At 44.7% G+C, this 15131-nt stretch overlaps 1 long non-coding RNA gene across 4 annotated transcripts in view; it reads right to left on the bottom strand.

Moving 5' to 3' along the window:
* The window catches only part of LOC109569972 (uncharacterized), a 197881-nt gene that overhangs the window by 120460 nt on the left and 62290 nt on the right, over positions 1-15131 (bottom strand). For 2 of the 4 annotated variants that reach the window (XR_011570821.1, XR_011570820.1), the window contains 2 exons: positions 10467-10600; positions 3170-3303 (listed from right to left, as the gene is read on the bottom strand). The exons of the other annotated variants lie outside the window; for them this stretch is intronic. This is a non-coding gene — a long non-coding RNA (uncharacterized lncRNA). The remainder of the gene's footprint in view (positions 1-3169; positions 3304-10466; positions 10601-15131) is intronic. 4 annotated transcript variants of the gene reach the window in all.

Below are 15131 nucleotides of genomic sequence, written 5' to 3'. Positions count from 1 at the left end.
AATCTGACTAATGGCACCCAAGAACAGATAGAAAGGGAGCTATTTCTGATAAAAGAAATATCTCCAAGAAAATAAAATTGTTAAACAATAATTAAAAGCCATATATAGGAAGCAGTGGACAAGAAAGCCTGGAGTGCTGCAATTCATGGGGTCACAGAGTCCGACATGACTCAGTGACTGAACCACACAGGAAGCAGTAAATGAGTGCAACTGACACAGCAGAAAATCAAGTAAGTATTAAGGACGGCAAACTTGAGAAACACTTCCAGATTGCAGAGAAAGAGAACAAAGAATTGATATTATCATATTTCATTGATTCTAAGATGTCCATTTTTTCACAATAATCAGTTGTGAATCACAGAAATCAGTTAAGTCTTACAATCAGTGGCATTGCACAATCACTGTGGACCTGGGAGCTATGCCAGTGAGACTGTTGTCAAGTCCTGGGCATGGCCTAACTGTGGTCTCAGCTGTTCATGTTCTAAGCGCCTTAATTGAGTTATGTACATTGTTGCAATCACATGTGAGCTTAATTGCCATTTTAAATGGCTTTTAAAAGATTATACTATGACTTGGCACTGAAAGAAGAAGTTATTGTGTATGCGGAAAGGCGTGGAATTAGAGCAGCAGGATGTAATTTGATATTACTGAAGCAAATATCTGTTTAGGAGCAATGAGTGAAATTCCTTTTTTAAAAAAGCCAAGTTCTTTATAGGATCCAAGAAAGGGAAGTTATCCTTAAGTAAAAGCTTAGAAATTGTTATGTTTTATGACTAAGATACACGCAAAAGAGATTGCCTGTCACATGCCAAACAATGCAATTAAAGCCAGGAGAAACTGTCAAATATCTCAAAATAGGTGAAATACCTCACAAGAAGGAAGCTGGTATGATCAACTTACCAATTTCACAGGACTGTAATTATGGCATTATGTCATAGTTTAACTGGCAGCATCTTTTCTTCCTTAATAGTACATAAAATACAAGTACTTCTTACAACTGATAAAATATTGATACAGTAATTAAAGAAGAAGATGATAGCTATTGTAGACCAGGAATAAAGATTCAGCCCAAGACTTATATTTCTGAGGAAGGCTTTATAATAATCAAAGAAGAAGCAATCACTGAAGATATAATGAAAGAAAACTTTCCAAAAGAGGAGGGTGAGAGAGAATGAAACATTCACCAGGTTCCAGGAAAGAGTAACTAACATAGACTTATATCTAAAAATATCCTGACAATTTTTTCAATTAAAATATAAAACATGTTTTTTTTTATCTATCTACATATCCAGACCCAAAAATGAATATAAAAATATCTATAATGGAATAAAAATCATGCTGACCTTGTTCTTCTCTTCTACAGTGATAGATGCGTATAGAGTTTTGACATGGAAAAAAATTTAGACTCAGGTATTCTACTCACAGGTAAGTTTTAATTTAGAGAGCAGAAAACAAAAGAGACATTTATAAGAGCTCAAAATGTCTGCCATTCATATACTGTTTAAATCACTTTAAAATATATTCCAACTGCCCAAGTGACAATTTAAAATTAGGACCTCAAGAATGGGAAAATCAAAGCATAAAAGGACTAGCATTGAGCACTGAAGCCAACCACACAAAACGACAAGTCTAAGATAATTGTTTAAATACAGTTACAACACAGAATATGTGTCAAAAATCTAAATCCAGGCCACACACAACATCAAAAGTAATTTAATAACAACCCAAATTACAAACCCACATTTAATGAACTTTCAGATAAGAAGGAAGAACAGAGGGAAAGAAAAAGATACAAAAGTCATTAGCCTCCACAGTTGTGAACCTAAAAATACCATTTTACTCTTAACTTTATCACCGGGAGAAACACTGACTGGTGTTCACACACATATTTAGAACATACTGCATAGGACTTGCCTGGAGAATCCCAGGGACGGGGAAGCCTGGTGGGCTGCTGTCTGTGGGGTCGCACAGAGTCGGACACGACTGAAGCGACTTAGCAGCAGCAGCAGCATAGGAGAGGAGGGGGGCTGTCCTTGCAAAGATAGATAAAACTTCAACCTCCGCCTCAAGGTCTTTAGTCCAAAGACCTCTAGTCAATATAGAGGATAGATTTTAGTTTGTCACAAGAATAAACACATATGAAATTCCTGGAAGAAATCTATAGAGAGCCAGTCTTCGAATGATGATTAGACTTTACTGCGTACCAATATTTTCTATTCCTTCTACTAAAAGATTCCTAAAATCCAGTACATAAGGGTATAGAGTTCTTCTTCACAGTTCTCGTTCACCATGGTCACACACATACACACACGCTCACACGCCATACCACAGTGGTCACACACGCCCATGTCACTGTAAGTTGTGACAGTCCTTAAGCTGGACAGCTTTGTTCAACAGCATCGCTGTTATCACAGAGCAAGATATAAAACTCAGACCACAAGGGAGCTCCTCACAGTGCCTACTGTGACGCACACCTCACTCAGGCCTGAATCAGTACATACACTCACAAGAAGTTTTCCACCTGCTCTGTAATTTAAAGCTCACAACAACCATCCTAGTAGGCATCATTTTCCCACTTTTACAGATGTGAAAACAGAGGCTCATCCAGAACTACATAGCCAGGAAGCGGGGGGCAGAGGCAGATCTCCAAGCCAGGAATTTCTGGCGTAGAAGTTTGATCATACCACACCACACCATTTCCCTAATTCAAACAGAGAAGGTAGAAGGAAAGAGAGGAAGAGATTAATTTTATAATTTATGAAAGTCTTAGTACAGATGCTTCCTCTTTTACAAAAACAGTAATAATAAGGCAATGCACCCACCTAATCCCCTTGGGCTGGCACCTCATTATTCCTCTCTCAAACATTCACAGAGTGGGTATAGGGCTCCTTTTTCTCCAACATAATTGGTTCTGAGACCTTCCTAGGAAGTGCCCTGGTCCCTGGGGCCTGATTAGCCAGGACCAATCAATGAGCCTTCAGGCTTCTTTGTTTCTTCAGTATTCTGGGCTAACCTTTCTCTTGCCAGGAATTAAGCTTAGATGGAGTCATTGATTGACTCTAAAGAGTTTAAATTCCAATGCATTGCTGCTTCCCAGAGTCTTGAGGGAACAATACTTAAAAGAATGCATCTCTGGTAGTGGAATTTTAGACACCAACAAGGGATTTACCTTTAATGCCAGCCACCCCTTAAAAAAATTCTTCACATCACAGCATACTGAGACAGGGATTCTTCATCGTACACCCAGGGCCCTTGGCTCATCTCCGTGTCCCTTGAACTCAATGTCTTGCACTCCTGCAAATCCTGCGGAGAGAGACTCAACCAGGGTGTAACCAGACTGGTCAAACCCCAGCTCCCAGACTCCTGGAGACATCGAGCCGCTGCTGGGGGCACCTCGCGGCTGCTTCCGTGGTTCCTTCCCCGCGAGCCCCGAGGTCAGCCCCGCCAGTCTTGGCGCCCCCGTCCCCAGCCACTTGAGGGTCTCCGAGCCGCCTGAGTCTCCGCGACCCCCTCTGGGCCTGGAGGTTCGGAGACGGCGGGCGGGCTGATGCTGCCACCTCTCGGCCACCTTCTCTCGCAGCTGCGCTCAGCCCTCTCCCTCTCCCTCTCCCACCTGGCAGCCCGCCCCAAAACCCTCCCCAGGCGTCTGGGCCGGGGAAGGCCATGATCACTGGGCCTGGGAGGGGAATGACCTTCCCCGCAGGGGCGGCTTCCTTTCAGACCACCCCAGCTGCACCGGGAACGGATGTGCGAATGAGCGCGGCCAGCAACCACCTCCCCCACGGTTCTGGGGCTGGTGCCCACGCCCTTTCCCCACCTGGAGATCAAAACTGCCCCCTCGTTTCCCTGGGCCACAGCCTGGCCGAAAAACAACCAGATTCACCCCCTAAAGCTGGGCCCTCCTGGCTGTCTAAAAGAAAGCGGGTGGGAGCACAGGTTTTTAAACTTAGATTCCCCCTTCAGACCCACTGAATTCCAATCTCCAGGAAGGAGAACAGGAAACTCTTTTTGCAAAGTTCTCCAGTGATCCAAGTGGTGAGGCAGGCTGGGGACTCACCCAGTTAGAAAATCTACCTGACCTTTCCCCAGTACCTGCTAGCGTGCACACTCACTCACTGACAAGCTGTCAAGAGACAAGCACCCAGTATCAGGCGCAGGGCTTGAAAAGAAAGGGTTTGATTGAGGGCACCCTCACATCAAATGCAAAAGGCAAAATGGTTGTCTGAGGAGACTTACAAATAGCTGAGACAAGAAGAAAAGCGAAAGGCAAAGGAGAAAAGGAAAGATATATCTATCTGAATGCAGAGTTCCAAAGAATAGCAAGGAGAGACAAAGTCTTTTTAAGTGAACAATGTAAAGAACTAGAGGAAAACAATAAAATGGAAAAGACTAGAGATCTCTTCAAGAAATTAGAGGTATCAAGGGAACATTTCATGCAAAGATAGGAACAATAAGGGACAGAAACAGTATGGACCTAACAAAAGCAGACGATACTAAGTGGTGGCAAGAATACACAGAACTATACAAAAAGATCTTCATGACCCAGATAACCACCATGGTGAGATCACTCACCTGGAGGGAGACATCCTGGAATGCGAAGTCAAAGAAGTTATTACTACAGACAAAGCTAGTGGAGGTGATGGAATTCCAGCTGAGCTATTTCAAATCCTAAAAGATGATGCTGTGAAAGTGCTGCATTCAGTTCAGTTCAGTCACTCAGTCGTGTCTGAATCTTCACAACCTCATGGACTGCAGCACTCCAGCCCTCCCTGTCCATCACCAACTGCTGGAGTTTACTCAAACTCATGTCCATTGAGTCGGTGATGCCATCCAACCATCTCATCCTCTGTCATCCCATTCTCTGCCTTCAGTCTTTCCCAGCATCAGGGTCTTTTCCAATGAGTCAGTTCTTCGCATCAGGTGGCCAAAGTATTGGAGTTTCAGCTTCAGCATCAGTCCTTCCAATGAATATTCAGGACTGATCTCCTTTAGAATGGACTGGTTGGGTCTCCTTGCAGTCCAAGGGACTCTCAAGAGTCTTCTCCAACACCAGAGTTCAAAAGCATCAATGCTTTGGTGCTCAGCTTTCTTTATAGTCCAACTCTCACATCCATACATGACTACTGGAAAAAACCATAGCTTTCACTAGATGGACCTTTGTTGGCAAAGTAATATCTCTGCTTCTTAATATGCTTAGGTTGGTCATAACTTTTCTTCCAAGGTGGTGGTTTAGTTGCTAAGTCTTATCTGACTCTTGCGATCCCATGGGCTATACCTGTCAGGCTCCTCTGTCCATGGGATTCTCCAGGCAAAAATACTGGAGTGTGTTGCCATTTCCTTCTTCAGGGGATCTTCTCGACCCAGCAATCGAACCCGGGTCTCCTGCATTGCAGGCAGATGATTTACCAACTGAGCTATTTAATTTCATGGCTGCAGTCACCATCTGCAGTGATTTTGGAGCCCCAAAAAATAGAGTCTGTCACTATTTCCACTATTTCCCCATTTTTTGCCATGAAATGATGCCATGATCTTAGTTTTCTGAATGTTGAGTTTTAAGCCAACTTTTCACTCTCTTCTTTCAGTTTCATTAAGAGGCTCTTTAGTTCTTCTTTGCTTTCTGCCATAAGGGTTGTGCCATCCTCATATCTGAGGTGATTGATATTTCTCCCAGCAATCTTGATTCCAGCTTGTGCTTCTTCCAGGCTGGGCATTTGCATGATGTACTCTGCATATAAGCTAAATAAGCAGGGGGACAATATACAGCCTTGACATACTCCTTTTCCTATTTGGAACCAGTCTGTTGTTCCATGTCCAGTTCTAACTGTTGCTTCCTGACCTGCATATAGATTTCTCAAATGGACTGGAATGGGTGAATTTAACTCAGATGACCATTATATCTACTACTGTGGACAAGAATCCCTTAGAAGAAATGGAGTAGCCATCATAGTCAACAAAAGAGTCTGAAATGCAGTACTTGGATGCAATCTCAAAAATGACAGAATGATCTCTGTTCGTTTTCAAGGCAAACCATTCAATATCACAGTAATCCAAGCCCCAACCAGTAATGCTGAAGAAGCTGAAGTTGAACGGTTCTATGAAGACCTACAAGACCTTCCAGAACTAACACCCAAAAAAGATGTCTTTTTCATTACAGGGGACTGGAATGCAAAAGTAGGAAGTCAAGAAACACCTGGAGTAACAGGTAAATTTGGCTTTGGAGTACAGAATGAAGCAGAGCAAAGGCTAATAGAGTTTTTCCAAGAGAACGCACTGGTCATAGCAAACACCTTCTTCCAACAACACAAGAGAAGACTCTACACATGGACATCGCCAGATGGTCAACACCGAAATCAGATTGATTATACTCTTTGCAGCCAAAGATGGAGAAGCTCTATACAGTCAGCAAAAACTAGACTGGGAGCTGACTGTGGCTCAGATCATGAACTTCCTATTGCCAAATTCAGACTTAAATTGAAGAAAGTAGGGAAAACCACTAGACCATTCAGGTATGACCTAAATCAAATCCCTTATAATTATATAGCTGCACTCAGTATGCCAGCAAATTTGGAAAACTCAGCAGTGGCCACAGGACTGGAAAGGTCAGTTTTCATTCCAAACCCAAAGAAAGGCAATGCCAAAGAATGTTCAAACTATCACACAATTGCACTCACTTCATATGTTAGTAAAATAATGCTCAAAATTCTCCAAGATAGGCTTCAATAGTATGTGAACTGAGAACTTCCAGATGTACAAGCTGGATTTAGAAAAGGCAGAGGAACCAGAGATCAAATTGCCAACATCTGTTGGATCATCAAAAAAGCTAGAGAATTCCACAAAAATGTCTTCTTCTGCTTCATTGACTACATTAAAGCCTTTGACAGTGTAGATCACAACAAACTGTGGAAAATTCTTAAAGAGATGGGAGTACCAGACCGCTTTACCTGCCTCCTGAGAAACCTATATGCAGGTCAAGAAGCAACACATAGAACCAGACATGGAACAATGGACTGGATCCAAATTGGGAAAGGAGTACATCAAAGCTATATATTGTCACCCTGCCAATTTAACTTATATGCAGAGTTCGGTTCAGTTCAGTCGCTCAGTCGTGTCCAACTCTTTGCAACCCCATGAATCGCAGCACGCCAGGCCTCCCTGTCTATCACCAACTCCTGGAGTTCACCCAGACTCACATCCATCAAGTCAGTGATGCCATCCAGCCCTCTCATCCTGTGTCATCCCCTTCTCCTCCTGCCCCCAACCCCTCCCAGCATCAGAGTCTTTTCCAATGAGTCAACTCTTCGCATGAGGTGGCCAAAGTACTGGAGTTTCAGCTTTAGCACCATTCCTTCCAAAGAAATCCCAGGGCTGATCTCCTTCAGAATGGACTGGTTGGATCTCCTTGCAGTCCAAGGGACTCTCAAGAGTCTTCTCCAACACCACAGTTCAAAAGCATCAATTCTTCGGCACTCAGCCTTCTTCACAGTCCAACTCTCACATCCATACATGACCACAGGAAAAACCATAGCCTTGACTAGACGAACCTTTGTTGGCAAAGTAATGTCTCTGCTTTTCAATATGCTATCTAGGTTGGTCATAACTTTCCTTCCAAGGAGTAAGCGTCTTTTAATTTCATGGCTGCAGTCACCATCTGCAGTGATTTGGGAGCCCAAAAAATAAAGTCTGACACTGTTTCCACTGTTTCCCCATCTATCTGCCATGAAGTGATGGGACCGGATGCCATGATCCTCGTTTTCTGAATGTTGAGCTTTAAGCCAGCTTTTTCACTCTCCTCTTTCACTTTCATCAAGAGGCTTTTTAGTTCCTCTTCACTTTCTGCCATAAGGGTGGTGTCATCTGCATATCTGAGGTGACTGATATTTCTCCCAGCAATCTTGATTCCAGCTTGTGTTTCTTCCAGTCCAGCGTTTCTCATGATGTACTCTGCATATAAGTTAAATAAATAGGATGACAATATACAACCTTGGCATATGCCTATTCCTATTTGGAACCAGTCTGTTGTTCCATGTCCAGTTCTAACTGTTGCTTCCTGACCTGCATATAGGTTTCTCAAGAGGCAGGTCAGGTGGTCTGGTATCTCCATCTCTTTCAGAATTTTCCACAGTTTGTTGTGATCCACACAGTCAAAGGCTGTGGCATAGTCAGTAAATCAGAAATAGATGTTTTTCTGGAACTCTCTTGCTTTATCCATGATCCAGCGGATGTTGGCAATTTGATCTCTGGTTCCTCTGCCTTTTCTAAAGCCATCTTGAACATCAGGAAGTTCACGGTTCACATATTGCTGAAGCCTGGCTTGGAGAATTTTGAGCATTACTTTACTAGCGTGTGAGATGAGTGCAATTGTGCAGTAGTTTGAGCATTCTTTGGCATTGCCTTTCTTTGGGATTGGAATGAAAATGGACCTTTTCCAGTCCTGTGGCCACTGCTGAGTTTTCCGGATTTGCTGGCATAATGAGTGCAGCACTTTCACAGCATCCTGGGCTGGATGAAGCACAAGCTGTAATCAAGATTGCCGGGAGAAATATCAATAATCTCAGATATTCAGATACCACCCATAGGGCAGAAAATGAAGAGAAATTAAAGTGCCTCTTGATGAAGGTGAAAGAGGAGAGTGAAAAAGATGGCTTAAAATTCAACATTCAAAAAACGAAGATCATGGCATCCAGTCTCATCACTTCATGGCAGATAGATGGGAAAACAATGGAAAAACAGTGACAGACTTTATTTTCTTGGGCTCCAAAGCCACTATGGATAATGACTGCAGCCATGAAAGTAAAAGATGCTTGCTCCTTGGAAGAAAAGTTATGACCAACCTAGACAGCATATTCAAGAGCAGAGACATTACTTTGCCTACAAAGGTGCAAATAGTCAAAGCTATGATTTTTCCAGTAGTCATGTATGGATATGAGAGCTGGAGAATAAAAAAGGCGGAGCACCAAAGAACTCATGCTTTTGAACTGTAGTGTTGGAGAAAGACTCTTGAGAGTCCATTGGACAGCAAGGAGATCCAACCAGTCAATCCTAAAGGAGATCAACCCTGAATATTCATTGGAAGGACTGATGCTAAAGCTGAAGCTCCAATACTTTGGCCACCTGATTTGAAGAGCTGACTCATTGGAAAAGACCCTGATGCTGGGAAAGACTGAAGGCCAGAGAAGAAGGGGACAACAGAGGATGAGATGGTTGGATGGTATCACTAACTCAATGGACTTGAGTTTGAGCAAACTCTGGAAGATAATGGAGGACAGGGAAACCTGGTGTTCTGCAGTCCATGGGGTCACAAAGAGTCAGATACAACTTAGCGACTGAACAACAGCCTCACCTAGCCCAGGGGTGGGCTTCTCTGGGCTAGGTATCAACTGGGCTAGCTATCAACAATCTTCTCTGTTGATAGTGCTCTCAGAGGCTCAGTAATTTTTTTCACAGCCCTCTGAGGCCAAAACAAATACCCAAGGATTCTTTTCATGAAGTATTTAGGCTGGTACAAAAATAATTGAGGTCTTGCACTGTTGAACTTTGCTGTTTGGTATTGGAATACATTCTTAAATAAATGTGGTTGCATTATACATCATTTTAATGCATATTGCTTGGTTTATTTTTTTTGCTAATGACATTACTTGCTGTTTATTTTATATTTGTTTCAGACTAGGGAAATGATGTTAGACAAAAAGCAAATTCAAGCAATTTTCTTATTTGAGTTCAAAATGGGTCATAAAGCAACAGAGATAACTCAAAATATCAACAATGCAGTTGGCCCAGGAACTGCTAATGAACATACAGTGCAGTGGTGGTTCAAGAAGTTTTGCCAAGGAGACAAGAGCTTTAAGATGAGGAGCACAGTGGCTGGCCATTGGAAGCTGACAACGATAGTTGAGAGCCATTATTGAAGCTGATCCTCTAACAACTACACAAGAAGTTGCCAAAGAACTCAACGTCAACCATTCTATGATCATTCGGCATTTGAAACAAATTGGAAAGGTGAAAAAGCTGACCGAAAAATTTTTAAAATCATCATTCTGAAGTGTCCTCTTCTTTTATTCTATACAACAATAATGAACCATTTCTTGATCAGATTGTGACAAGCAATGAAAAGTGGATTTTCTAAGACAACCAGTGATGACCAGCTCAGTGATTGGATGGAGAAGAAGCTCCAAAGCATGTCCCAAAGCCAAACTTGCACCAAAAAAAGGTCAGGGTCATTGTTTGGTGGTCTGCTGCCTGTCTGATCCACTACAGCTTTCTGAATCCTAGCGAAATCATTACATGTGAAAAGTATGCTCAGCAAATTGATGAGATGTACCAAAAAGTCTAATGCTGGTAGCCAACATTGGTCAACAGGAAGGGCCCAATTCTTCTCCATGATAACACGCAAGTGCACATCACAAAACCAATGCTTCAAAAGTTGAATGAATTGAACTATGAAGTTTTGCCTCATTTGCTATATTTACCTGACCACTCGCCAACTGACTATCATGTCTTCAGGCATCTTGACAACTTTTTGTGGGAAAACGCTTCCACAACCAGCAGGAGGCAGCAAATGCTTTCTAAGAGTCCGTGGGATCCCCAAGCATGGGTTTTTATGCTGTAAGAATAAACAAACTTATTTGTCTTTTAAAAAAAACGTGTTGATTATAATGGTTCCTATTTTGATTGACAAAGATGTGTTTGAGCCTAGTTATAATGATTTAAAACTCACAGTCCAAAATCACTATTACTTTTTCACCAACCTAACAGTTAGGACCAGGAATTCCCTGGCAGTCCAGTGGCTAGGACTCAGCACTCTCACCGCTGGGACCTGGGGTTCAATCTCTGGTGGATGAACTGGGACCCTACAAGTGCAGACAAAATAAATAAATAAGGTAGGTAGGCCCAAACAGTGTAATAAGTTTTTATGTCCTTAAAGCTCAACATTCAGAAAACAAAGATCATGGCATCTGGTCCCATCACTTCACGGGAAATAGATGCGGAAACAGTGGAAACAGTGTCAGACTTTATTTTGGGGGGCTCCAAAATCACTGCAGATGGTGACTGCAACCATGAAATTAAAAGACGCTTACCCCTTGGAAGGAAAGTTATGACCAACCTAGATAGCATATTCAAAAGCAGAGACATTACTTTGCCAACAAAGGTCCGTCTAGTCAAGGCTATGGTTTTTCCTGTGGTCATGTATGGATGTGAGAGTTGGACTGTGAAGAAAGCTGAGCGCCGAAGAATTGATGCTTTTGAAGTGTGGTGTTGGAGAAGACTCTTGAGAGTCCCTTGGATTGCAAGGAGATCCAACCAGTCCATTCTGAAGGAGATCAGCCCTGGGATTTCTTTAGAAGGAATGATGCTAAAGCTGAAACTCCAGTACTTTGGCCACCTCATGCAAAGTGTTGACTCATTGGAAAAGACTCTGATGCTGGGGCATCAGAGGAGGCAGGAGGAGAAGGGGACGACAGAGCATGAGATGGCTGGATGGCATCACTGACTAATGGACGTGAGTCTAAGTGAACTCCGGCAGTTGGTGATGGACAGGGAGGCCTGGCGTGCTGCAATTCATGGGGTCACAAAGAGTTGGACATGACTGAGCAACTGAACTGAACTGAACTGAATAACTGAGTAGCTGTTCAAAAAAATAATACAGGAACTTTCCTGGTGGTCCAGTGGCTAAGACTTTGCCCAACCCTCCCCCCACTCCCCCGCCCCAGTGCAGGGGGCCTGGATTCCATCCCTGGTCGGGGAACTAGATCCCACGTGCCATAAGGGAGACTGAAGCAAGAAAGAGAGAAGATCCTGCATGCCACAACTAAGACCAGGGCAGTCAAACAAATACATATTAAAAGAGGAAAGAAGGCATACAAATTGGGAAAGAATGATATTTTTGTTTCATCCTTAAATAACCACAACCGCTTACTAGCGGCACGTGTATGGTGTGCCGGTGGGGCAGGGCACAGCCTCTCAAAACCTGGAATCTGATTAGACACTGCCACCCTCATTTCCTGTTCTCCGTTAGTTTTCCCACGGTGCTTGCTTTTTATCACAGCAACTAGTGAAAAGCCAGCTTCACAAAGCGACGCCATCAAAAAGCACGGAGGGAAGTCTCATGATGAAACTGCAAACTATCCTGGGCCAGTCGGTAGTCTGCATGGAGTCCAACAGATGCTGAGGGTTCTCTTAAACACCGAACTTCCCACAGAGCCCTGTGAGTTCCCTGCGGGCCTCCAGACACCCCGGCGCAGCATGTGTGAGAGGGTCTGGACTCTGCTCCTTCTCACCAGCTCCTCCCACAGCGCACGCCCCAGGGTCCACAGTGCTGAAACTACAAGGACCTGGTTTCTTCCCTTACATGGGCCAGGAGCTTACCTTCAGCACATGTCTCGCCTCCATGCTGTTTTCTCTGCCTTGAATGCTCTTCCTTCCACAGGTCCTGGCAAGGTAGACGCCCTCTCAGTCTTCAGGTCTCAGTTCAAATATCACTGAACAACCCAAAGACTCCTCGGGCCTCCTATTAAATTGCTCTCTGCTATTTATGTGAGCCTCTTTTCTTGTCTTTGTAGCTCTTATCACAATCTGAGTTTATCCTGTTTATTTATTTAAAGGTTCCCTTACTTATTTTCTAGCTTCCCCATAAGCACGTGAGCTTTGTGAGGGTTTTATTCATTACTGTTTTCCCAGAACAATGCTTAACAATAAGCAGAAAAATAGTGAGTGTTAGTCACTCAGTCATGTCTGACTCTTGTGTGACCCCATGGACTGTAGCCTGCCAGGCTCCTCTGTCCATGGAATTCTCCAGGAAAGAATACTGGAGTGGTTTGCCATTTCCTTCTCCATGGGATCTTCCCAACCCAGGAATCAAATCTGGGTCTCCTACATTGCAGGCAGATTCTTTACCATCTGAGCCACCAGGGAAGCCCAAAAAAAGCAGACAATCAGTAACTGTTTACTAAATGAATGAAACCACCTCACCCTGCTGGGAGAGATAAAGGCATGAAGAATGTGCTTTACCTGTGCTGTCTCTTTTGATCTTCATAAGAGCTATTTAAAAATAAATATGATGAACCCCACTTTATAGATGATATAAATCAAAATCAAGATTCAGAGAAGCTAAGTGTTCGAGGCTACACAGCTAATGTGTCAGAGCGAAGACTCAAATTCAGGGTCAGCTGACTCCAGGGCTGCTTTTCCTAAAATCACATGCCTCCATGGACTTCCCCTTATCTGCCCAGAAGAGCTAAGGCCAGAGGCAATCAGGAAAAGGAATCTGGGGGGTTATCCCTAGAGTCCTTAGAAGAGAAACTGGCTCAGGTTGGAGTTTGCCAGCCCCTGTCTCCAGTAGAGACCGCCACGGGTGTCTCTCCCTGGGAAGGTCCTGCCTCCCCGATCCTCCTGCCAGTGCTGCCCTCAGGGACACCTGGGCAGCCTTCTCTCTGCCAGGCCCATGTTCCGTTGTCAACTCAACGACTCATGTAACTGGTGGCTGCCTCTAACTACCAGGTTCCTGTTGATTACCCTGACAGTCGGGGGGCCAACACACACTCTGCAGTTGAGGGTTTGATGGGCACCAACTGTGCACTCTGCACGGTACTGGGTGCTCTGGGAGCCTGCCTTTCAGACAGTCCGTGAGTGAAGCAAGGTCCATCAGGACACACTCATCTGCACTCCCTGTGGGGCGTTTTAGGTTGTGTTCCTCCCCTCACCAAGGAACCGTGAGGGCACTCACAGGTCAGACACTGGGTGGCTGGACATTGAGTTTGAGACCCTCGTACAAAGGAGATTAAAATCTGGTCTGTAAAAGCAAGAGATCTGTGTTTTGTCATTCTCTCTTCCTCACATGCCTCGCTGTCAACATGTTCCTTTAGACAGGGTGGTTCACGGAGGACAACAATTCACCTTTCCTCTCCTCTCCTTTACACTCCCCTTTGCCTGGCCTAGCCAGCTCCTGCTTCTTTTTTCAGGCTCAGTCCCCTTGGTCCCTCCTCCAGGAGCCCTCTCAAGCCCCTACTAGGCCAGGTACCTCTCCTCTGTGCTCAAAAGCAAGCCACATGTGAGTGGATCCTGGTCCTGACCATGTGCTCAGCCGCTAAGTGGTGTCCAACTCTGCAACCCCATGGACTGTAACCTGCCAGGCTCCTCTGGCCATGGGATCTCCCAGGCAAGAACACTGGAGTGGGTTGCCATTTCCTCCTCCAGGGGATCTTCCCGACCCAGGGGCTGAACCTGCATCTCCTGCATCTCCTGCATCAGCAAGCAGACTCTTTACCACTGAGCCACCTGGGAAGTCCCAGAATGCGGTCCTTTCACTGCACTGTAATTACCCGTGTGCAGGTCTGTCTCCCCCTCAAATTGAACACTTATTCACTGTTGCATCTCTAACCCTTAGCACCATGCCTGGCACAGAGTAGGAGTTTAGGAGTAAATATTTGTGATGGATGAGTTACTGAATTCCCAGATGTTCTGACCCTTGGTTGGGAAGATCTGATCACCCCAGTTCTAGTCTTTTTGCTGTCAGCATTTGTAGGATCTTAGAAAAGACCCCGGAGGTCATCCAGCCCAGCACACAAGCACCTGCACCCTGAGATCCCTGCACTGGAAGGGCGGCCCTCGGAAACCACAAACAGCAAGGGAATGGCACCCTGGGAAAGGCTTGGCCAAGGCTCCTGTCAGTTCGTAAGGCTCTGAGCCTGCATCCCTGACTATTGATGACCAACTCTGTAATCTTCTACCCCGGGTCAGGGAGCAGGGACCCCCCACCCCCACCCCATGCAGGAGGTCATTGTGATAACTCCCTCTTGGGCTTGCGGCATTACCTCCACCCACAGCAGCCATCCCTGACAGCAAAAACAGCCTGCCAGAAAAACCCTCCGAAAAGCAATTAACACAAGACTGGGTAAAATGAAAGCAGAGGACTTCTCTGGTGCTCTCTTGCCGATGCTAGAGACATGCCTTCAATTCCTGATCCGGGAAGATCCCACGTGCCTTGGAGCAACTAAGCCCAAGCACCACAACTATTGAGACTGTGCTCTAGCACCCGGGAGGCCTCAAATACCCAGCCCAGATGCCCTAGGGCCCGTGCTTCACAAGAGAAGCCACTGCAATGAGAAGCCTGCGCCCGGCAAATCAAGAGTGCCTCC

Source organism: Bos indicus, chromosome 15 (assembly GCF_029378745.1).
Source record: "Bos indicus isolate NIAB-ARS_2022 breed Sahiwal x Tharparkar chromosome 15, NIAB-ARS_B.indTharparkar_mat_pri_1.0, whole genome shotgun sequence".
NCBI lineage: Eukaryota > Metazoa > Chordata > Mammalia > Artiodactyla > Bovidae > Bos > Bos indicus.
Note: the sequence above shows the minus strand (reverse complement) of the source record. Positions and strands in the feature narration are given on the sequence as shown.